The 24,233-nt window shown below is 42.6% G+C and overlaps 1 long non-coding RNA gene across 1 annotated transcript in view; it reads right to left on the bottom strand.

Moving 5' to 3' along the window:
* Nucleotides 1-23,659, bottom strand: part of LOC119043000 (uncharacterized) — a 123,184-nt gene extending 99,525 nt beyond the window's left edge. The window contains exons 1-2 of the long non-coding RNA XR_008392528.1: nt 23,549-23,659; nt 3,478-3,608 (exon numbers count right to left, since the gene is read on the bottom strand). This is a non-coding gene — a long non-coding RNA (uncharacterized LOC119043000). The remainder of the gene's footprint in view (nt 1-3,477; nt 3,609-23,548) is intronic.
* Between the last annotated feature and the right edge of the window lie 574 nt (nt 23,660-24,233).

The raw sequence follows: 24,233 nt of genomic DNA, 5'->3' as shown, positions 1-24,233 counted from the left end.
CGTAAGATTTAGAGTCTCATCTGTATTTCACAGTTACCTTTCTATAGAAGTCATGATTTAACGTCTTTCCCACCCTGCTTTAAGCATTATGTTAGAATTCTGGCCTTCAACTTCTCAGAAAAGGGGAGTGAAACTTGGAGACCTCACCCAGCCCTGACTTTGATATCTGGGTGTCCCTCCACCCATTTGCATATTCATTCACTCTTTGTTTTTATTTTATTCATCCAACTAACTGACTGTTAGCTTATGTGTGCTGGGCTTTGTGCTGGAGACATAGTAATGAACAAAACAAACATGGGGCCTGGCCACGTGGCTCAGTTGGTTGGAGCATTGTCCCATACACCAAAATGTACGGGACAGGTTGAGAGCCAGGACACAGGTTGAGAGTTTGATCCCCAGCTGGGGTGCATATGGGAAACAATGGACCGATGTTTCTCTTTCTCTCTCCCCCTACCCTTCTCTCTCTCCTGCTTCCTCTCTCTCTAAAAATCAATAAACATATCCTCAGGTGAGGATTTATTAAACAAACAACAAACACGTGTCCCGCCCTCTTGAACATACAAGCAGACAACTGGTAAACAACCAGGCAGATAGCATTATTCCAGAGTTGGGATATGTGCCGTCTGGAAAGGTGCAGGGTATCATGAAGGACCGACCAACAAGCAGATCTAATGAGGACACTTGTGCAAGAGCATTTGTCAGGCCATCTGTCCTGAACAGCAGACTCCCACACAGCCAGAGTATGCTTCTCACTGTGATCTTTGCAATCTGGTGAAGATTCCTTAAACGTAGATGTCATTCGGGATCTGCCTCAGGGAGAAATCTCATTGGTGTCCTCTTTTGCTTTGAACTGTACAGAGTTTGAAGAAACTTCCATAAGCAGGATCACCTGTCACACAACTTCAGGGTACCATTTACATTGTAATCTGTGAATGGAGCCTCTGGAGTTACATACCCAGGTAGCTAATGACAAATCTCAAATTTGCTAAGAGTTCTAATTTGGTGAAAGAACATTCAAGCAACTGTGGCTCTTCCAGAGCAGTCGTCACCACTTCTCTCTTGTTCCTTCCTTAAAGGGCCATTGCCAGGTATAGATTTCATCTCTCCTCAGTAATTCTCTTTAGGAAGCATAAAATTCTCCCCAATTAATTACAGACCTTGCAACTTTGCGTTGTGGAGATGCGCACTGAGCTGGATGCAAATCCTAGGTCTCAGCACTGTTCCTGGGAGTGGCTCACAGGACTTCACCAGTGGTTCCTAAAGATCTTCACAGTGACGGGGGCCCTAATGCAGACCCACCACGCTGGCAGTGAGAAAGCAGTGTGGGGGCTTGACTCACAAAAATATGTATGACTTGAGGCTCAGGAGGGCAGGCTCTAGAACCAAATAGAATTGATTGTGTATCCCAGCCCCACCACAGGTTAGCTGTGACTTTGGGCACATTATTTAAACTCTTTGCGCCTCAGTTTCCTCACCCATAAACCTCACATTCTGTGTGTATGCACATATGTAGATTAAATGATATAATGTCTATAAAATGATTAGTAAAGTCCCAACACAAAGTAAAAACTCAACATTTGTTAGCAAATATATATATTTTAGCAAAAAAGTATAAATATGTATAAAACAGCAAGCACTTATATATGTCAGGCATTTGCTCAGAGTCATACATGGTTATTAAGTGATAGAACAATTTGCTAATTTGAGCCTGTATAATTTGGCTCTGGTAGCTTAAGCAGTCCATCATAAATAGCAAGGAAAAAAAGTAGGGGATTGGTGAGGGAGAAAAAGGAGAATAAAAGGAGGAAGAGGAGGGAAAATAAAGATAAAATAATACAATGCAATATTTTTAAAAACCAAAATTAATACAATAAGCTATGATGAACAAAACTTCAAAATTTTGAATAAAGACACTATCAGTATCACTGATCTTTCCTTTTACCTTAGGCCCCAGTATGGCTTGGCATGACACCGAAAGCCATGACCATGTGTGGGAAAGTGTGCTGGTCTGCTTGCTGTTCCTGAGATCTGAGAATTAACGGGCCCTGAGTGAACGTCTGGAGCTGGCTAGTGACAGCCTATTCTATGCAAGTTTCCCCAACTCCACATTAATGACATCACCTTGATAGCTTGATATCAAATACAGTAATAGTATTTATACAAAGTAAGTTGACAAGCCTCCCCCTTCCCCCCCACCCTGAAGTTGCTGTTTTACCAGCATCTACCTACTGGATGGTTTGTCAACTCACTGTTGGGAACAAACACCACTGGTGAGGGTTTTAGTTCGAGTTGGCCGGAACTACAGGGTACAACTGACATTTGGAGCCAGATAATTCATTATTGGTGGGGGACTGTCTGTGCACGGAGGGATGTTAGCAGCATCATGGACACCTCCACCTACTAGATGTCAATAGCATTCCGTCCTCCCCTCTACCATGACAATCAAAAACCTCTCAACATTGCCAAATGTCCCTAGTTGTGGACTGGGGTGGCACAGCTCATTTAAGAACCAAGAGTGGACAAAGAGACAGCCCCAGGCTGAAGAAGCCCATACACTGTGGAACAATTACTTTTAGCCCTTTCCCAGCAAGAAGAGGCAGCAATGGAAAAGAGCCAACTAGCAAGGAGCTTCCTGGCTCCTCGGTGGATGTTTGTCATGCTTCTCTGAGGCCTGAAGACTGGCCTCTGCAGGCAAACATTTGGTTATTATGAGGAGTAACCCAAACTATCATTAGAAACAAATTACCCAGCTCAAGGGTTCTGTTTGTTTGGCCAGGAACAAAACTACACATACAAATCCCTGGTCACTTTCCAGGAAGAGGCCTCTCCTCAGCAGGGATTGGTGACAACAGCCTTTTCTCAAACTCTTCATCTTTCCAGGTATTTCTAGATCCCTGTGCTCCTCCTTGAGGCACCTGCCTGTGGTAGTTTCTACCAGTCCAGAGTCTCTAGCATGTTCCACTGCCTGTGTGGCCAGGATGAATGTGTGCATGGGCAGTCACCTGCCATCAGAGAATCTTGAAAGTAGATTCATGATTTTCTAATGACCAGAAATTGGAATAAAATATCAAGTAAAATCATCTTTGGTACAGAATTACAGTCAAACCTCGGTTCTTGAATGTCTTCCATCTCAAGCAAGTTGTTCACAGAAAAAATGTCTCAGCTGTGGAATAAAACTGGTTCACAAAGTTTTGTGATCCACAAACCCTTTTATTCTGATTCAATATTTCTAATGGGAAAATGATTTGGTTTTTGAACAAACTGCTTCTGGAACTGCCTTCCATAACCAATTAAGTTTGAGAACTGAGGTGCCACTGTAAAACTTTTTAAAGAATATTTAATTTACCGCTGTTAAAAAATGGTCGGCCAGCAATTTTTACCCACTCCATGCTGAGTCAGGCGCTCTCTCTCTCTCTCTCTCTCTCTCTCTCACACACACACACACACACACACATACACATACATACACACACTTACTCATCTTGGCAGCAGCTGTAGCCAGACAGTATCTTTATCCCGGATGCTTTCTTGATTCCCAACACACAGCTGTTGAGTTGGCCCACATTCACCCTCTCCAACTGTCGTTTGCAGAATTAGAAGCAGGACAACTGAGGGAGAAGAGGCAAAGCTATGCTCAGTAAAGGAGGACAGAGTTAATGTACTCCTCTCTTGGAATCTCAAGGATCCAAGGAGGATCAGGACTAGCCATTTAAACACCAGAAAACACCCTCCCTCACCCATGCAACTGAAAACCCAATCCCTTCTTTAGGTGATTACGGAAGCTAAAAGATTTTCCATTTCATATGACCCCTATGCTGCCAACATCCAAATCTTCACCCTCAACACTGACTAGATTCTTGATCTCCAGGTCTGAATTTCCAGGGTTATGTCCAGATGCACATCCTCCAGCCCCTCAAATACAATGTGACCTATGTGATGATTCTCCTTTCCCAGCCCAACACCCCCTCCTCCTGGGTCTTCCCCTAACCCCTGCCTCCAGCATATAAGGGCTTGAAACCTTGGGTCACCTTCAAAGCCTGCTTCTTCTCCACTCCCACATCCACTCCACCTCTTATATCTGCCCGACATATTCATCTCTACAGAAACAATTCCCTTTCTTCTAAGTTACTTCACTACTCTGGACACTGGTCACTCTGCCTCATTTATGTCCTTTACCATGGCACTATTTCCTAAATGGCTCTTTCTCACCTGCTTATAAAAGAGCAATTGCTCTCCTTGACCTATGATGCTCCTGAACAAGTTTTTCAAGGACTGCTGTGGTTTACTCACCGCCCCACTTTTCTCCTCTGTCTCTGGATCCTTCCTGCCTTCCAGCCATTACAAACTATTTGTTTCCCAAGACCATGGTAAGCACAACCTGCTGTTGCTCGTGCTACTTTCTCAGTATGGAACCTTCTTTTCTGATGATTAACATTGAGTCCTGGATCAAACCCTGCTTTTGCCTGGAAAACCTATTTGTGCTTCATCCCAAAGATTCTTTGAGATACATATATAAAATTTACATTTCACATACCTACCTAATGCACTAGTCAGTCCACTCCCTTCATTTGCTATCTTAGAATAACTGTGGGACAATATCTGTATTTACTAGTTAGTTGCTCAGGAAATAGTTGCTGAATTAAGAACAATTTGTAGAAGAACAGGCCAACTCAAAGGTAGAACCAGAATAAGATGAACCGAATGGGGGGAAATGTATTGAAAGAGTAACACATAATAATGAGGGGGGCAAGGGAGACCACCCCCTTACTTCAGTGATGAGCCAAAGGGAGGAGGTCCACCTCACCAGAAATCAGTTCCCTCAGGATCCGCAACTTTCAACTGTGGAAAGATCCCTGACTCAGCAGTGTCCCAATGTCTGTGCTCTAACAGAAAACAAACTGAACAACTGCCTTGGGGTCAAGAGTTAAGAAACCAACCCCACAGTCAGCTCGTTGGGCTAAGCACACACCACAAGAGCCTCTCCCCAGAGATTTCCTTACATGTGGTAATTCGATACCAAATTTTCCCTTGGTGCTGATCACGTACTTAAACTGCGGTTCTTTTATTTGAAATATTCTTAAAGAAAAAGCCTCAAAGGACTGTTTATGAAAGTAACGCAAGAAAAGTACACATCTTGAGCCAAAAGTTTCATCGAAAACTTAAAACACTATCAGCCCTGTTGAAGTCACTAGAAGAACTAAAGAAAACAAATCATTATTTTAAACTCATGTTGGAATCTTATTTGTTGAGCACCTACTCTATTCACAAAAGCCACTGGATCTAACTGTCACATGTCACACCAGGTAGGCTGAGTTTCTTCATTTTAGAAATTGGAAAACTAAGGATCTAGAGCATGAAATTTAATTTTGTTTCTTAACTAGCTGATAAGCTTTTTGAGAAGAGCCCATGCATAGTGAGTCAATTCTGTAGTGTCTTCCACAGTCTCAAAGAATAGTATATGTTCAATAAATGCTTACTGAACCTCAAAATTAAGATATCCCTTCCTTTTGTAGAAGACACACCTTTGCTAATTTTTCTCTTCCTCATTACCAGAAGTCCTATCCTCTTTCCTCACCTGCCACAGGGCAGCCAGAAGGGATCCCCCAGACGTCTACTTTCCAGGGTTGTGACGGATGAGTGGCCCTTGCTGCTGTGCCCTGGACTCCACCTGCAGCTGCCACACCTTGAGCAAGTGCGGCACAGAGACTGAAGCTTGCAGCCCTGGGAGACAGGGCTCCTCTGACCTTCACCTTTGGCTGGTGATCTCCTCAATGGCCTTGCTGAACTTCCCTCAGGCTACACCAGAAAGTATAATGTGGTCCTCCTCACCTTCCTTTCTGTCCATCTCCATTCTAAGATCAGACTTCCATCAAAGCCTGAGGATCTACCCCGCTTCCTCCAGCTCTCTCCCCATTTTATGTGCACATGTCTTCCCCTGAATAAAGTCCTGGCACGTTTATTCCTTAATATCCTCTTCTTGGAGGACTAGGGATTGACATACCCCCGTTTTTTCTTTAATAACTAATTTATAATCTTCATTCACTTTAGAGTATTTAGTGAGCACCTATTGTGTGCTGGGCATAAGGTGGTAAACAATAAACACTGGTGGATTAATCAAATAATTACAAAAATTAAAAGCAGAGGGAGCTATGATGAGATGTAACAGGGGGAACCCGGCCTAATCTGTGGGACTATGAGAGAATTCCCTACAGAATAGCGATTTCACTTGAGATCTGAAGATTTAGGAGGAGTTAACCAGGCAAAGGGGTGGAGCATTTCAGGCTGGCGGGACAGAAGGTGCAAAGGCTCTGAGGTGTTCAGAAACTCAACAAATAAAAGGACATAAAAGCGGAGGGTGGGACTGAACAGGAAGGCAGGGCCCATCTCAGGAGGCCTTGTGTGCCATCTTGAGAATATGGGAAGATTATTTATCTTTTTTGAGTGTAAGTTCTTTGAAAGCAAGTACTCTGTATTGGCCCTATTTTCTGGGTCTAGTATAATGGCTGAAACAAAGTAGGTGCTTACTAAATATCTGTTGAACCAAAGTAGTAGAAATCAATGAGGAAATAACTCAAGTGTGCATTACTATCTCTAACATTAAGGATGTAGCAAATTAGCCAAAAGCATCAACCAGAAGAAGCTTCTGTCCTCTGCTAGCTGATACAACTGACGATAACAGGATGATCATTCTCGAGCATTGGTTCAATCCTTAAAGAGACTTAAGCAGAGAGATGCCATAGCAGTGGGCACTATGGTGGGTAAAGTGTGCCCCAGATAAAATTGCCTGGTTCAAATATTGGCATTACCACTTCCTAGCCGGGTGGCCTTGGGCAAGTTACCTAATGCCATCGGCATCTCAGTGTCCTCCAGTGTCAGGCAAAGCTGATCACGGGACCTCCATAAGAAGGAGATGGGAGAAACTGCAGGAAATCACTACATAAAGCACCCTCAGCAGGCTGCCTGAGGTATAACATGTATTCAAGAAATGATACCAAGTGTTAGTATTCAAACATGGTTCTCTTTGCCAAGATAAGAGAACATTAGCTTGGAGATTTCCCAAACCAGGATGAGTTGTCATAAACCATCTGTTATCAGACTACATGGGATCACTTCTTAACACAAGGAGCCAACTTTGGGGACCAGCTGGGTGGGCTGAAAACAAACCATGGGGCCTGGCCAAGAGACCATGCCCAGACATGCATTTTTCACACTCAAACTCTGAATCCCATACTAGTATTAAAATATCAATTTGAGTGTCAGGCCAGACTGCACTACGAATGTGTAGGTATATACAATAGGCTCACAGGACAGGCAGCGGCTGAGGACAGAAGGACACACTGCTTCTAGATATTTTGTCCTGGAAGGCAAAAGCTGGCCCTTTTGGCTTCATTTCAGAAGGCGAAAGACAGCTCCACAAGCAAACACAGTTTGTTTGATTCCTGCCTTTCAGGTTTGTTTTCCCATCCTGGACATTGCAGTGAGAGCCCAGCTTAGAAGCAAATGGCTGTGGAATCAAAAAGGATGAAAGGAGGAGAAATGCCTGGCTCCTTCCCCAAGCACTGGGTCCCAGCCAGCTCCAGCTGTCTTGGAATTAAGCAGGGTAGTTGGGATGCAATTGCCCAGGCACAGATACGAGGCATTTGAGGCTACGTGCACTGCAGCACACACCGCCAGGTGGGGAGAGACTCTGTTTAGTGACTGTCCATCTGACAACAACCTGGACCTTTAAGATGCCAGCTGCCTGCCAAGCTGGACATGTCTGTACAGTGCCACCCAGAGGTCCAGGAGACAGAACAAATAGCCTATTAATGACTCGGCCTGTGTTAGTATGTCATCCACACCAAATAAGTTTTGAAACAGGCTGGCAGAGAGGCTGTATCTCGGAACCCAAGAATCTATAATGGATACTGTCAAATTTTGAAGGAACTCTCTGATGGCAATTTCAAGGTCAGTGGTTGAACCTGAGCCTTCTCACTAGAATTTGGCACTTGGGCTCAGGCTTTCCTAAGAGTATTCTTTTCTGTGCCTCCTACTGTCACCAGGCCCTGCAGTGCTGGCTTTCTTGGTGCCGGTGCCCTCCTCTTTAGGGTATAGCATCCATCAAGGCCTGAAACCTCCCCATTTCACTAGGACATAATAATATTAACCATGGCAAATATATATTTACTACTTACACCAGCTTCTTACTACTCTAAATGCTACAAGTATATTTTAACTCATTTACTTATCACAGCAACCCTATATGCACAATTATTTTCCCATTTAACAGAGGAGTAAACAGGCACCAAACAGGTTGATAACTTCCCCAAAGTCACAAAGCTATTAAGTGGCAGAGCCAGGAATTGCTTCCAGGCTGGTTCAGCTCCAGAGCCCACACTCTTATCCATTACACCTTATTTCCTCTCTATCCATGACCAGTTTCTTACTGATTAAAATTTTTTAAAGATATTATAGTCCTGGGCCTGTTTTTCCAGAATGAACTGTACTCTAGAGCGGAGCTACAATTTCATAACTTCTGAATTTATGTAGAGTAAAACTGGGAAATGGCTACAAATTAGGAGAATTGGGAGAGGCTGAATGGCTCAAGAACTTCATCAGCATTAATACTGAGAACTCTGGTGCTTTTAGCCAAGTAAGCAGGTGGACAAACTATATCTCTTGGTACAAGTTTACACCTTGTAGTTTCTGGTTTAAGAGAGACATAACTTAGCTCAGTTCCCAACTGCATCATTAGGAAAAGCAGCGACTGACTCAAAGTTTGTTTATAGCACTGCCTCCCCACAGCGGCTTACAGATCTAAGCTCTGGGCCCAAATTGGTAAGCCACTGCCAGGAATTTGTCCTGGAAGGAACTCCTTGCAGCCATGGAAATGAAGGAAGGGACTGAACATTACTAAAGACCCACTCAGCTAGGATTTAACACTCACAGAAAGGATAGAAGGTCATTGTTATTTTCCCCATCTTACAGGTGAGAATACTGAGACCTACTGTTCTTATAGTTGCCCAACGTAAGTCCTGGTAAATCTAGACTCAAACCGCATCTGATTGCAAAGGAGGGAAGGAGTCAGTGTCAGTCCAAGCCCAACTTTCCCAAGAGCTGTTTCTCAGACCTACATCAGTCCCTCTTTTTTTATACTTGTCATCTTTGCCACAATCTAGTGCTTACTTACATTGTTTCATACTGTTTAGTCTTGTTAGCCAGCCAGACTATAAATTTGGGGGTAATAACTGGGTGAATGTTTATTTCCGGCCACCCCTGGGCATTTCAGAATGGGAAAACTAGAAGTAAAGACCTAGAACCACAGCCTTGTCTCCCAGTCAGGGTAGGTCACTCCCTGCATCCCCAGAAAGTGCCGGCTTGGCATTAAAAGTTACTAAAGTACTAGCTAGAAATGGCTTTCATGTTACTGTTGCCCTCCTTTGCCAATCTCATTAAAATGCCTTGCAGTTGGGTCCAGGCATTGTAAAGCATCCCCCAAAGTAAGTAACTATGGCTACATTGTCACTCACTTGGGCTTGGCACAAGAGGAAAGGCAGCCACCTTTCAATCCTGCTCCTGCCTTACTATATCCCAGCACTCTGCAGGTCCTGCCCCCTAGTGTGGCGCCATCCAACATGAGACCCAAGGTCTAATCTTAACCCTTCCTGAACCTCAAACACTTCAGACTAGAAATAATGCCATACAGCTGGCACACCGAGACATACCTGCAACATCACCAAGTCAAACCCAAAATACATTTCAGGAGAACTTATAAGGCAGAAAGCATCCTCTAATTTAACAACAACAAAAAAAAGCAAGAGGGCTAGGTGTTTGTTTGCTTTCCTTCCCAAAGCTAAGACACAAACGTTTCTTTTATATTAAAGAACCTGAACCCACCCAACCTGATTCTCTCCTCTCAGTCCACATCAATGTCAACAACAATGACCAAGGCACACTGAGTTGTGTAGGAAGAGCAACAAGATGAATGTGTCATCCTATCCTATCACCTCTCCAGACTATGGGATATTGACCTGACAAGCTTGACAGACACATACACCTGTGAAACCGTGAGTACAGTCGCAACAATGAACATACCGTCACTACTCAAAGTTTCCTGGTGCCCTTTTGTTCCCCCTCCCTCCACCCCCTCCCAGCCCCACTAACAGGCAACCAGTCACCTCCTTTCTGTCACTACAGAGTGCTTTCATTTTCTAGAATTTTACAGTAATGTAATCACAAAGTATATACTCTTGTTTGGCCTGACTTTTACCCTGGGACTAAGATTCTGTTCAGGGAATTTTACGAAGGTTTGGACTGTTCCTTACAGTGGAGCTTACTGCTCCTATCTTAGAATACAAACCTTTTTTTCCCTCTCAAATGGGGAGTAACAAAAAAAATCAGCCATTTAAGATTCTTAAGTGATAAAAAGAATTTTGCAATATTCAGGGACTTTGAGCTGTGAGGAATAAGGAGACAAAGACCTGAGTTCATCATTCTTGCCCAAGATAATTCTCACACCATCCTTACTCTCAATTTCCTATTCACTTCATTTCTTCCCTTGTGTTAGTAAATTGTCTGAAGAGAATGTTCCAAGCACAGTTGTGATTTTGCTTTTAAAGTCACTAAAAGGGGAGATTACACTGCAACCACAGTTCGAGTTATTCTTTGTGCATTCATTCATTCATTCACTCACCATACATGAGTTAGGCATCTTCTGTGTGCTGGGCACCATACTGGGGATACAGAGACACACAGAAACGTATCTGAAGACTTGGTTCCTCCTTTCACAGAGTTTTAGGGCATGAAGGCTTCACAGCTGGACAGTTTTACAACAGACTCCTTAACAATAATCAAGAGATTAGACAGTAGACAGGTCAACACGGTAGTTGGGGGCTAAGCTGTTACCATCATGACTAGAAGACGGGAGTGAGTGAGAACGTGGTGACAGAGGAAGGGCTACGGTTCATACACTGTCAGGAAGCACAGTTCCCACCGACAGTGACAGAGAAGACCACCTCAAATCCTCCACGCGGCGCAATCCGAAGACAGGAGGATGTAGGGAATGTATGAAGCATGTCTTCTGTCCCTCAAAACTAGCCTTGATGGGCATATTGTTGTTTTCCCTATGAAAAAGTAGAGAAACCTATTTTTCTAAATAGGCAACAGTGTTAAAAACTATTTGTTTGGGTATTCTTTGAATTTTCTTTAATGAGTACTTCACTATTAAATTTTTGAAGAATTCATTTGAAATACATTCTTCATTAGAAGTCATGGATTTATAGCCAAAGGAAACCAAAACCAACAGTCTGAATTCACCTGTACTTTAGAGAAAAGTTGGAACCAAGGAGAGACTTGGGGAAACCCAGTGACAGAGGAAAGGTAAGACCTTGCAGAAGGGTTTATGCCAGCCTAGGGGCTCCACCCTGAGGTACAGGAGTGAAGGAGAGGTAGAGATGGAAGTGGGAACTGGAGACTACCTGGAGAGTAATGAGAACCAGGCGAGAGTATACAGACAGCCTTCGAAAGACCAGACAGAACCAGTGAGGCCAGGACCTGGCTGGGTGACTGTGACAAAGTTTGGGCCTCAGGGTCCTTGCTTATAAAATGGAAAAACAAGACTAAATCTTATTCAAGCTCCCTTCTAATTCTAAATAGGAGTCTGAATATAGAGGAATCTGGGTTGTTTGATTCATTTCAACATCTATCTATTGAAGACTTTCAGTGTCTGAAGCAGTGTGGGTCAACAACCACAAACAGCTTCTTTGATGTAGCTCACATGAATCAAAAACAATTGAACATTAGTTACTAACTGGATAGTGATGTATAGTTTCCAGAAACAGAGTTGTGCAAAATCAGTACCTCATGTGAGCAAGGGCTAAGAGAGCAAATCTGCCTCTTTTATAATGTGACAGTCCACTCTGATTAGGGACATCAGAAAAAGGATTCTCCAGGAATCATAGAATAGAAATTGACCCACGCCTCAGCAGGGAGATGCCAAGACAGCGAGAAAAGGCCTGCAGGCCTCGTGGGCATTACTGTTGGAAGATGTGCTCCCATCTTTCTCCCAGAAGTATCTCCAGTCACCACTGTTGACTGAAGTTAGAGGTAAGCTGCTGTCTGTTGGTGAGAAATGTGAAAACTCACGCACAGATGGGTGGAGCAGGACGCTGAGGGAAGAAGGTCAGAGAGAAAACAAAGGGGTTTCCTCGGATGAATCACTGCCTTCGGGGAAACACTTTCAGAAGCTACCACAAAGCTCCCAGTACCTGTCCAAGGCTGTACTTTGTGCTGAAAGTGGCAAATGAAGTACTAAGCTGCATTTAATAGCCCACAAGCCACATGCAGGGCAAAGGTCTGAGACAGAGCCAGCAGTAGCCCATGTGACAATTTAATTTGCACACCACCTTCGGGAGTCTCCAGGGCGCAACCCTGGGTGGCTTGAGGACTCTAGCTCAAATGCTTCTTTCCTTTAAGTGGAGCAAGCTTTATGCTACTGTTACCCTCAATAGTCATAGCTTAGATTTTAAGATAAAGGGTTTTTTTTCTTCTTTTCTGTTGCCTTGTGATTAAGGTCAACGAACATCAGATAATTTTTTACATGTAAAAAGCTTACTGAATCTAGAAAGAAAACAGATTTGACCATAAATCTAGGTCTACAAAGCAAAACGAGTAGTCTGTTGGGCCCCGCATAGGACGAATTCCTTTCCTTGGTTTATGTTGCTCTGAAAACAAAACTAACATGTATTTCCTCGCCCATTAAAAGGCTGTGGGTTATATGCAATAGGGTAAAAAGCACACAGGCAGATGATCTATACAACAAAACTGAGACAGTGAATCAAGCCGGAAGAAGACATGGGAGCTCAGGGGATCCAACTCAGGACGGGAGTGTAGGAAATTCCAGGATGATGATCAAGAAAACATGCAGCAGCCCTGGACAGCCACCAGTCCTGATAGGAGGAGACAGGCAGGAGACTCCAGGAGGGCTCTTCCTCTTGAGAAAAATATAATGATAATGTTCACACATAGATCAAGATGTGATTTACAATTCTATCAGAGAGCTCTGTATAGAAAACCAAGAAACTAAGCAAATTAAAATCAAGTATTAACTCCAGAGGTAAAGAGTTAAATAAGAAAGGAAGGACAATCCTAGTATTCTACGTGGCTCAGCTTTCATGATATTTACATATTCGTAGAAACGTATAAACTGAATATTTATTTAATTCACATCACAAAACCCTATTATAACCATATTTAAAGAAATGGAGGAAGAGAAGCATATGAAAAATTGGGAGCACAGACCTAAAAAACTAAACTCTCCTCTTATATAGCCAGAAGTCAACGCATAATATCTAAACCTGAAAAAAATCAACAAATAGCAGTATACATATGTTCATCAGGAAGTTTTAAGATTCTACAGTAGATTCAAGTCTGGGACAGAGCAGGCACAGCAGAAAATATTTCTTAATGTAAGACTTGTACTATTTTGACTTTCTCAACAAATACATTTCTCAACAAAGTCTGTGCAGAAAATATCCAGCCATGTGCTATATAAAATTGCAGAAGATACAAGCTACAAGAAATGTTGCACATAGGATGCCTTAGTCCCCTTTAAAGCAGGCACCTTGGGACCTCACATGCTTCTCTCAATTGCCACCAGCTGCCCCATTGTATTTCTCTGAATCTCATGGTCAGCCTGAAATCTCTCTCATTTCAAAGGTGATTTTAGCTTTGGGAAAGTAGAAGTAGCAGGGCACCAGATCTGGGCTGTAAGGGGCTGAGTCACCTGGGTGATTTGATGTTTGCCAAAAAAATTCTTCAAGAAATATGATGCATGAATGAACGCATTGTCATGATGAATCCGCCAGTCACCAGTTGCCCATAACTGCAGCCTTCTGAATCATCTGAATAGTGTCTGTGGAGGAATGTTCACTTAATGCAAAATCTGATGCAGATTCATTGCTCTACTCGCTCAGTCATTTTGAATGTGATGGCCACACAGAACACATGGCCACTCAAAGGCATCTATGCTCCAACTGACTAGTACAGTGAAGTTGTCATTGTTCACTCACGTGCATCCCAGTCCACTCTCCTTGGCTGCCAGCTTACACTGATGTCACACAAACCATTCTCGTTTTATTAACAATGACTGGACTTTTTCTGAACAGACATCCCTCCACGGTATATAACTTTAGTTTAAAAAAAAATTTAAGAATATAGTGCAAAGTCTCATTTTTTCCTTCTTTGGATCAATGCAAAAAAAAAAAGAAAAAATATGTTAAAAATTATGAGTAGTACAAAATCATATTTATATCTATTGTATGGAGAGAAGAGAATCTAAAATGACATATATTGAGGTGTTAATAGTGATAAGCACTGTGAGAGAATTTTAACTTTTTCTACTTTTAAAATTCTCCTTTATTTATCAATGCTGTATTTTACTTTAATGTACTTAATAACATTTAACAAAGATAGTATATTGTCTCCACCAAAAAATAATAAAGCCTTTAAAATGAAAAAAGAGAAGGAAAAAAAGAAGAATGGAAAGGTAGATTCAAGTTTGGAAATCAGACCCTACCACTTAATAGGGGTTTTTTATATTAAGCACATTTTTATCCTTTTGGGACTTCAGATTCCTCAGTCATAAAATGGGGATACTGCTACCTGTTCTGTCTCCCCGGAGAGGTTACTGTGAGAGGTGACAGCAATAGTTGCACAAAGCTTCCCAAATGTAAAGCATGTTATTAAATAAATTAGATATGGTAAGGGCCACAGGAGAACGTGCAAACTGGGCGAGTCTTGTACTTCACACAATCCTCATGGCACCGCTACCCTTGTTCCCTTCAGGGGTCACTCACTCAGAGCTCCCTCAGGCCACCACAGGGAAATCCCTCTAAAACTCCCTCCTGTGAGAGCTGGCAGGAGGCTAAAACTCAAGGGCACTTCCTTGTGCCTGTCCTTGTTTCCTTTCTTTCGGGGGCAGCTTGCTGAATCAGATCTTCTCTATCCACCCCTTACACAGAAACCCTCCATTTTCCACGATACACTGACCTGCCCTCATTCCTCATCGGGCCCTCTCTCTTCAGCTGTAATCGCTGTCCCCACTCCCAATGCCACTTCTACTCCCACCTGACCTAGCTATCTGGATGCTGCCACAGATAGGGATTTTACACAGGGCCTTAGAGAGGGACTCAAAGTTGTGTTCCTCCAAGGACCTCTGCAAGCATAAGAGGCCTTATTCCTGAGGACATTCCTCTTAGAACTAGGTTGCTTTGAAAGGCCCAGGATTTAAGTCTGCAGTGGGAAATGAGTGTATTTAAAAATTAAACAATTTTCACCCAAAACGTTGGAAGTCAGTCAGTGGCCCTTCAGCCAAACAGTAAATCCTGAACCACCAACCTATTCTGTGACTAGCTCCTCACTATCAAAGCCATCTGCCCTGCAATGATGCAAAGAGATGCTCTAAAAAGAATCTTGAACTAGGAATGTTTAGAAGACTCGATTCCCAGTCTCATCTCTGCCTCCGAGTAGCCCTGAGACCTTGGCAAATCATTTAACTTCATTGAGTCTTAGTTTTCTCATCTATAAAATGAGACAATAACCACACTAGTTTCATGCAAAAGGAATAATCCTCTCTGAACATGTGCTCATAGCTTCTATCATCTTTGGTTCCTCTGTTGGTTTTCCAGTTTCCTCTTACTCAGTAGTCTCTTCTCGCATTTTGCTTCCCCTATTATCCTGGTAGCTCTCAGTCATCTTGCCCCATCTCCAGGTGCAGGAACAAGTCCCTAAGCAAAAAGAGAGTAGAGCTGCCTCTGCCTCCTCAGAGACCACACCAAGGCTCTCCTCTTCCCCCTGGGCTCCTGCCTTAGCCAGCTGTCTTCCAAGGGCAAGCTACCTGGTAGTAGGAGCCACCAACCACATGGAGGGACAAGACATTCAGGAGCTGCCATAGGGCCCTTGATAGAGTAACAGGACAGTTTTGGTAATCACAAGGAACCTCTCTTCACATAGAAAAGACTAGAGAGACCGCTCTGATTTTTAAAACTTAATCATCAAAGTTGCAAACTTAAAAATCTAGGTCTTCCTTAAACTTTTAAGTTCACTTAAAAGATATACTCTTTATAAATATGGCAAATGTTAATCACCTTTTAAAGGTCTCTTAATCATCCCTGCCTGGTATGGCTCAGTGGATTGAGCACTGGCCTGAGAACCAAAGGGTTGCTGGTTCAATTCCCAGTCAGGGCACATGCCTGGGTCGCAGGCCAGGTCCCCAGTTGGGGGCACATGAGAGGCAACCACACATTGATGTTTCTCTCCATCTTTCTCCCTCCCTTCCCCTCTCAAAAACAAATAAATCTTTTAAAAAACTAAAGTCTTAATTTGTGCATACTTCTTACCCTATAAGAAAATAATACCATCATAAGTAGTCCTGGGTTATACTCCCAGACAATTTTGGGGGTGCCGTCTCAGCTGAATTAGGTTAACAAGCAGGGAGGCCCCTGGTGGCAACACCACAGATCCCTGCCTCACCCCACTGTCACTTCAGGCCTGTTTCTGAGTTGCCTTTCCCCACGGCCTACCTCCCAGAGATTCAGGTAATGCCATACTCAATGATTTTCTCTCCTAGTTCACCGCTTGGTTAGTTTCAACCAATCTAAATGCAGCTCCATTCTATTTTGAATTTTTTTCTTATTAACTCACTAATCCTTTTAGCATAGCTCTTATAGATATTTCAGTGCCACCCCATGGAATTCCTTACAGTTTTGTCTAACTCTGTTTTCACAATTCCAAGTTCACACCACTTCTACACTGACAGGTAGAAGATGATGGAGTAGATAAAGCATATTTAAATTTCTAGATGGTTTTCACCATAGTACTTTCCTCTCCATAAGGATCAGGGAATAAGCAGAGAAAAAAATGCACTCTTCACCATAGTGGAACATACCAGTCACTTCTCATCTGCCTGAACTCAAAATTCTCCCTGCAGAGTTCTGAAGTCCTGCCAGTGTCTTGGTGCCCCAGGGTCAGTTCACAGAGCCAAAGAGTTTATCAGGTTGGTGTGTGATTTTTGCCTCTTTTTGTCTCTCTCTTTCTCTTTTTCTTGCACATGCACATGTGTGCACACTCACACACAGCCTTCTATATAACTGATCCTCTGTGGCCCTGGTCGCAGGCTTACAATCATTCTCATTAACCATCCTGAGGTCAGGCAATTCCAAACATTAGTATAACCTAAGCAGGTTATACTAATTCTATCATATCCTTCAGCTGTTGACAATGGAGTTGCTTAATCTCTCCCTCTCCCTCCCCCTCCCCCTCCCCCTCTCCCTCTCCCTCTTTTGGTCTTTTTTACAGCCCTCTTACTTTAATACCTATACCAAGGCAGACAAGTTGAATAATTAGTTTAGAATGGGTGTCAGGTATTGTGATCTCTCCTACTTTGTTCTTCTTTCTCAAAATTACAGCTGCTATTCAGGGTCGTTTATGGTTCCATATAAATTTTTGAAGTGTTTGTTCTATATCTGTGAAGTATGTCATTGGTACTTTAATAGGTATTGCACTGAATCTGTAAATTGCTTTGGGTAGTATGGCCATTTTGATTATGTTAATTCTTCCAGTCCGTGAACATGGTATATGTTTCCATCTGTTTGTGTCTTCCTTGATTTCTTTCTTCAGTGTTATGTAGTTTTCTGCGTACAGGTCTTTTATGTCCTTGGTTAGGTTTATTCCTAGATATTTTATTTTTCTTGTTGCTATATCAAATGGGATTTTTTTCTTGATTTCTACTTCTGCTGTTTCATTGTTGGTATACAAAAATGCCTTTGATTTCTGGATATTGACTTTGTAACCTGCTGTTCTGCCAAATTCACTTATTAGTTTGAGCAGTTTTGAGGTAGAGTCTATAGGATCTTCTATGTACACTATCATGTCATGTTATATCCTAAGAACACTAAAACACCAATTCAAAAGAACCTATGCACCCCAATGTTCGTAGCAGCACAATTTACAATAGCAAAGAGCTGGAAGCAACCTAGGTACCCATCAGTAAATGAATGGATCAATAAATTATAGTACATATACACAATGGAATTCTATGCAGCAGAAAGAAAGGAGCTCCTACCCTTCATAACAGCATGGATGGAACTGGAAAGCATTATGCTGAGTGAAATAAGCCAGGTGTTGAAAGACAAATACTATATGATCTCACCTTTTACATGAAGCTAAACAACGAAACAAACAAGCAAGCAAAATAAAAACAAAGACACTGAAATAGAGAACATGGGGAAAGTGACCAGAGGGGAGAGGGGAGGGAATTTCAGGGAGAAAATGGGAAGGATTTACAGGAACTAGTATAAAGGACACATGGACAACAACTAAGGGGGGTGGAAATGGGAGGGAGGTGGGGAACACTGAGGGGGTAGGCTGGGATGGGAGTAAAAAACAGAAAACCGTACTTGAACAATAATTAAATAAATTTTTAAAAAAGAATGGGAAGCGGGGGAGCATTTAACAAAACACATGGGCAAGTCTCCCTCTTCTGACCAAGAGGGAGCTGTGGTGCAGTAAGGGAGCACGGGGCTCGGATTACAGGCTTTGTGTCTAATCCATTTCTGCTCAAACTGTGCATCCTGGGCCCAATCTCTGTGAGCCTTAGTTCCTTCACCTGGGACATCAGTGACATGGACATAGGCGCAATTGACGATGGTGTTTCCAAAATTAAATTCAAAAGCATATAAAAACACTTGTATTTTCTTCAATTGTCTACCAGGAGCTGATATGCTCTTGATTTTCCTCCTGCCTCACTGGTTGGTCCACCTCAGTTGCTTTGCCAGTTCTTCCTCATCTTTCCAACCTCTATAGATTGAGTTCAGTCCTTGGACTTCTGCTTTCCATCTCTACTTACACCCTTGATGATCTTATTCAGTCATACGGCTTTTGATATAGGCTGATGGCTCCCACATTTCTATCCCCAGCCCAGAACTCTCCCTTGAACTCCAAACTTATATTTGCAACTGCCTACTCATCATCTCAGCTCAGGTGACAAACAGGCATCTCAAACTGTACATTTCAGCCCTGCCTTCTTGCAACCCTTTCTTGTTCAATAAATGGCAATTCCATCTTTTCAGCTGGTTGGATGCAAATCATACAGTCATCCATGACTTGTCCCTTTAGTATATTCCATCCATTCCATCAGCAAATTATGTGAGTTTTATCTTCAAAAGCTATCCCAAATCAGATTATTTTTCACCACATCCACTGCTACCACCTGATGCAAGTCAACATTATATCTCACCTGGATTCTTGCTATAGTCCCCTAAGTCTCCATGGTCCTGGTCTTTCCTCCTTCAGCCTCAGTCTGTTTTTAACACAAGCAGACACAGTGATAGTTAAAATATAAATTATCATGTCATGCCTCTCCACAAGATCCTCTAATTTCTACCCACTGCATTCCGAGAAATTACTGTTCTACATCATTTACTATTAAAAGGTGATTATAACAGTGCCTACTTCATAGGCTGTTGTGAGGTTGAGTCAATATATGTAAAGAATTTAGACAAGGTTGAGTCAATATATGTAAAAAATTTAGACGTAGTACTCTCTATTTACTACGTATCAAGCACTGCACTAAATGCTTTATACATAGTAATTCTTTATGAATTAGCTCATTAATTCTCATAAGAATTTTGAGATGTGTACTGTTATAATACCCACTTTATAGATGAAGGAACTACCTTACAGATGGATTAAATAACTCCTCCACAGGAGTTATTCTGCCACAGCTAGTGCTCAGCAGAATTGAGTTCCAATCCAGGCCATGAGCCTCCAAAGGCTGTGCTTTCACTACCCTGCTTACTGAGTAAGATGTAGGTGGTAAATAATACCCCATCATATGGAGGGACCATTGATTTACTTCCTAATTCCTCACTAAGTCCTCTAGTCATTGCAGATGTTCTCACTTAAGCTAATAAAGTTTGAGCCTCCCTCTCAAACTTTACAATCCATACAACTAGCATCTATATCTAACCAAGCTCAGGAGGAGGAGGAGAAATATTAGAAAATAATTGTCCCATTCTTTTTCCAAAACAGTTTATCAGATTAGATAAAAGAATACTAGGAACTAAGCTGGATGGGGAGGAGAGAGTAGGTGGCTTGTTCAGAGGAGCAGGTCAAAAGGGGACTCAGTCCCAAGGGGATGCCTGGCGGGAGCACCGGGCCCTAATTGGGAAGGGAAGCTGACGCACAGACAATAGAGACATGGAAAGAGAGTGGAGAAGAAAGTGGCAAAGACAGAAATCATCTAGGTTGATGCAACTGAGTCCTTTTCTAAATCAACACACCTTCCCACCCCAGCTTTGCCCCAGTCCAGCCTGGGCTGCTTGCTGCAGGCACCCCAGTCAAGAGAAAAGAACCTGGATATTCAAGCCAGTTCCAGCATTTACTAAACAAAATAATTGGCCTCTGTAAAAGACAAAAACAAACAAACAAAAATTCAAACAGTAGCTCTGAGGATTTAAAAAGGTAACCCGTGCAATATCCCAGTTTAGTATCTAGCTCCTTAGTAGATACTCAAATCTTAAACATTACCCCAGCACATGCCCAGAGCATGCTCAGCCAGCTTTCTCAACACACACTAAATCCATAACTTCTTGCACATTCGCATGTCTATTTTTTACTTGTCATTTATTACATCTAATTCAATTCAGCAAAGATCTTTATAGGATGCCAAGCGCTAAAGAGAGGGCTAGGATTCAATAGGACCAGATCCTACTTGCTCCCTCTCCCCTAAACCTTGTAGCCTACAGTGGAGACTAGTGATAAAATATGATGCAGATAATGAGCATTCCAATAAGAGAAATACATGAGCTGTCAGAACACATGTAGCATATCCCATAGTAAATGCATATACAAGATCTACATCATTTATGTCATGTCGAGACTCAGCGATCAAGTACAAACACCCTCAATAGATATCCACAAAAGACATCACGATGGAGCTGGTTTTTATGTGGAGAGTAGATGCAAAGTTAACACACAACTGAAAACCACATAATCACTCACATTTTTAAAAAATCCCTAAATTACCCATAAAATAAAGTACATGTGGTTTTGATGTACAACCATGTATAGTTATGTGTATGTAAAAAATAATCCATAATAGTAAAGAACATTTAATAAAAAATAAATATGTAAGTTTATGTATTTTTATTATACAGTACAAAAGAGATCAAAAGTTGAATTTGAAAAAGGTTGCCAAATCAACATTCTTCACGTAAAAACTTTCAGTATATGTGCATGTTTATTTCTGATAAATAAAGAGCTAATGGGTCAGGATACAGCTGCTATGCAAAGCACATTCACACTCTTTAACCACCCTGGACTTTTCTCAAAAAGTGTAAGAATCTTGAACAATGCGGGTTAGAACTGCACAGATCCATTTATATGAGGCTTTTTTTTTTCAATAAGTACTGTATATACAGTACTGCAAATGTATTTTCTATTCCTTATTATTTTCTTAATGACATTTTTCTCTTCTCTAGCTTACTTTATTGTAAAAATACAGCATATAGGACATCCAATATATAAAATGTGTGTTAATCAACTATGTTATCAGTAAAGCTTCTGTCAACACTAGGCTATTACAAGTTTGGGGGGAGTCAAAGTTATATGCAAAGTTAGACTGCATGGTGTCCTTATCCCCACATTGTTCAAGTGTCAAATGTAAAGCAACAGACTCAGTAAATTGTCCTTTGGTTCTTCTAGGATCTGAGCAACCTTAAAAAGTAATAGAAAGAAAACTAGCTCCCAAAGCCTTATGAGCCTTATATCCTTGGACAAGTGATAGAATCATAAAATCTCAAGGTTTTAAGGGAACTTAAAGATCACTGGTCCAACCTCTCATTAGAGTTTTGTTCCCTCCCAAAGGGGTCAAAATGCCTCTACTTCATGAAAATGTTTATATCATTTGACCTAAAAATTCCACTTCAGGTAACCCATGCTAAGGAAATAATGTATAAAATGGTCAAATATTTATGTACAAAGATAGTCACTGAAGTTCTGCTTAGCCAAAAAAATGGAAACAACTTAAACTTCCAACAATAAAGGAACAGTAGAAGAAAAACTATAATGCCTTCATAAAGTTGACTATGAAAAGTTTAATGATGTGGGAAAATATAGTATTAAATAATAATATAAAATGTAGATTGTCATCTCAATTATATTAAAATGGATTTTAAGTACCTAGAAATATATCTGAAATGCTAACATTATTGGTATATAAATGTTGGGTTACAAAGGGTTTTTTCTCTTTATATCTTAATGTGTTTTATATCTTAGTGTGTTTTTATGAGAGCATTTATAAATTTTATAATCTAGATTTTGGCAACCCCTTGCACCCTCCAAAAAAGAAAAGAAGGAAAACAATTAGAACAAAAACAACCCTGAAATAGGCAAAGGCAAAAAGTGCTGTACAGTCGCTTAGGTCTATTTGCAGACGAGATCCTGAAACCTAGTACGATGACTAAAGGCAGAATTTCCATGAGAATCTCATTTTTATTCCTACTAACTCTACAGAAACTGCAGTCCTTATGGTTGACTCAACATGAGCAAACAAGAGTGACAGACTTTTCTGAGTTGGACAGTGTCTCTCATTCTCTGCTCTTCCTTGGTATTGTATGGCCAAGGAAAATATTCCTCTCTCTCATTTCTATGGGCCACCGCAGTTCAGGAGACTCCTTCCTGTACATTCTCATCTTGAGCCTCATAGCAGCACTGAAAAGTGGCAAAGTGAGGATAATCTAAAGCTCTATGATGCGAATGGGGCTGCCCTGAGTCACTGGTCATGACCAGAGCCTCAGGACTCAAAGGCAGCTTTGGGGCTCCAGGCCTGGCCCTTATCGATGGCAGGCATCCAGGGACCTCACTGGTAAAGCTGAGGAAGACTGGTCAGTTATTCAGCCTAACAGTGGTCTTACCATAAGCTCAGCTGTGTCCATTTAAACCTATCACACCTGTAAGATTTCACACCTATTACAGGCATTCTGCAGAGATAGTGCAATTCATTGGAGACTGCGCCGATAAAGCGAGTAAATAATACAAACTCTCCCGCACCACCGCCCCGCGCCGCCCTCCTTTTTTCCCCAACTCCCCTTTCCAGTGAACACAGGAGGTGGGGGGGAGGGGAGGCTGTCACTAGGTTGTACCAGCACTAAAACTTATATACTAGAACTATGTACTTCTATATATATAAAGGTTATGGTAAATCGTCCTCTTATCAACAAATAAAACGCTTAAACAAGTTTTAATTTTCTCATCTGTCAAATGGATTGAAAGGTGTCTGCCCGTCCCACCCTTTCCACGTCACGTGGTTGTTTAGGGATCAACTGAGGGGAAAAACACTGTGAGAGAGCACTTGGCCTACTAGCTGCTCTTTTCTTAGATAAGATGCTATAAAATGAAAACCCAAAGGCTGAGCCTCGGGCCTCCGTGGATTCCCCGGGAGCAAGGAAGCTAAACTGAAGCATTCCTTTCCCACCGCACACCTAACGTGATTCTGGCTGCTCTCGCCTACCTAGCAGAAATGGCCGGGTACAGTCGCTGCGAACCAAAGACCACAGTCCCGCTGCAGCCATAAAGGGGACTGAAACCGCCAGTGAGCAACAAGGCAGGAGGGTGAAGTCCCGCACCCGCGGGCGCCGAGGCGGGGCAGGAGGCCAGGCTCAGGGCGCCTGCGCGCGCAGCTGTCTCGGAATAAATAAATAACCGCGCGGGCGGGCGGTGGCCCCAGCTTGGCGCCCCGCCCGGCCTGGCTCGGCTCGCAGCTCACGTAGCGAGAACGTGAGTCAGCGCTTCGACCGCAGCCCTGAGCCGGGGGAGGGTTCCCTCGCGCCGCGCCGGCCGCCGGCACGTACCGCCGCCGCTGTCTGCCCGTCGCCCAGCCCGCGAGCCGCTCGCCTCCGCGCCGGGCCCGACCGCGGGAGGGGCGTCTGGGTTACGCGGCTCGTTGGGCCCCAAGGTGGCCCCTCAAAAGCCTGGTTCCCGTACGCGCTTGCCAGCCCGGAAGAAAGGAGGGGAAACAGAGTGAAGGGCAGGACAGATCCAAGCCCATGGTCCTTCTTCACTGGAACTCGACCTTCCACTTGTCCCTGTGTGCTTTCCCTGTTTGACCAGCACACTGCTGGTTCTCGTTTCACCCGATTCAGTTCTTTCCCACCCTCAACCCCCCACCCCTGCGGAGGCGGACGGAGAAGGAACTG

This window comes from Artibeus jamaicensis, unplaced genomic scaffold (assembly GCF_021234435.1).
Source record: "Artibeus jamaicensis isolate MK-2021 breed Jamaican fruit bat unplaced genomic scaffold, CSHL_Jam_final contig_588, whole genome shotgun sequence".
Classification (NCBI taxonomy): domain Eukaryota; kingdom Metazoa; phylum Chordata; class Mammalia; order Chiroptera; family Phyllostomidae; genus Artibeus; species Artibeus jamaicensis.
The sequence above is the reverse complement of the archived record's forward strand: the minus strand, read 5'-3'. Positions and strand labels throughout refer to the sequence as shown.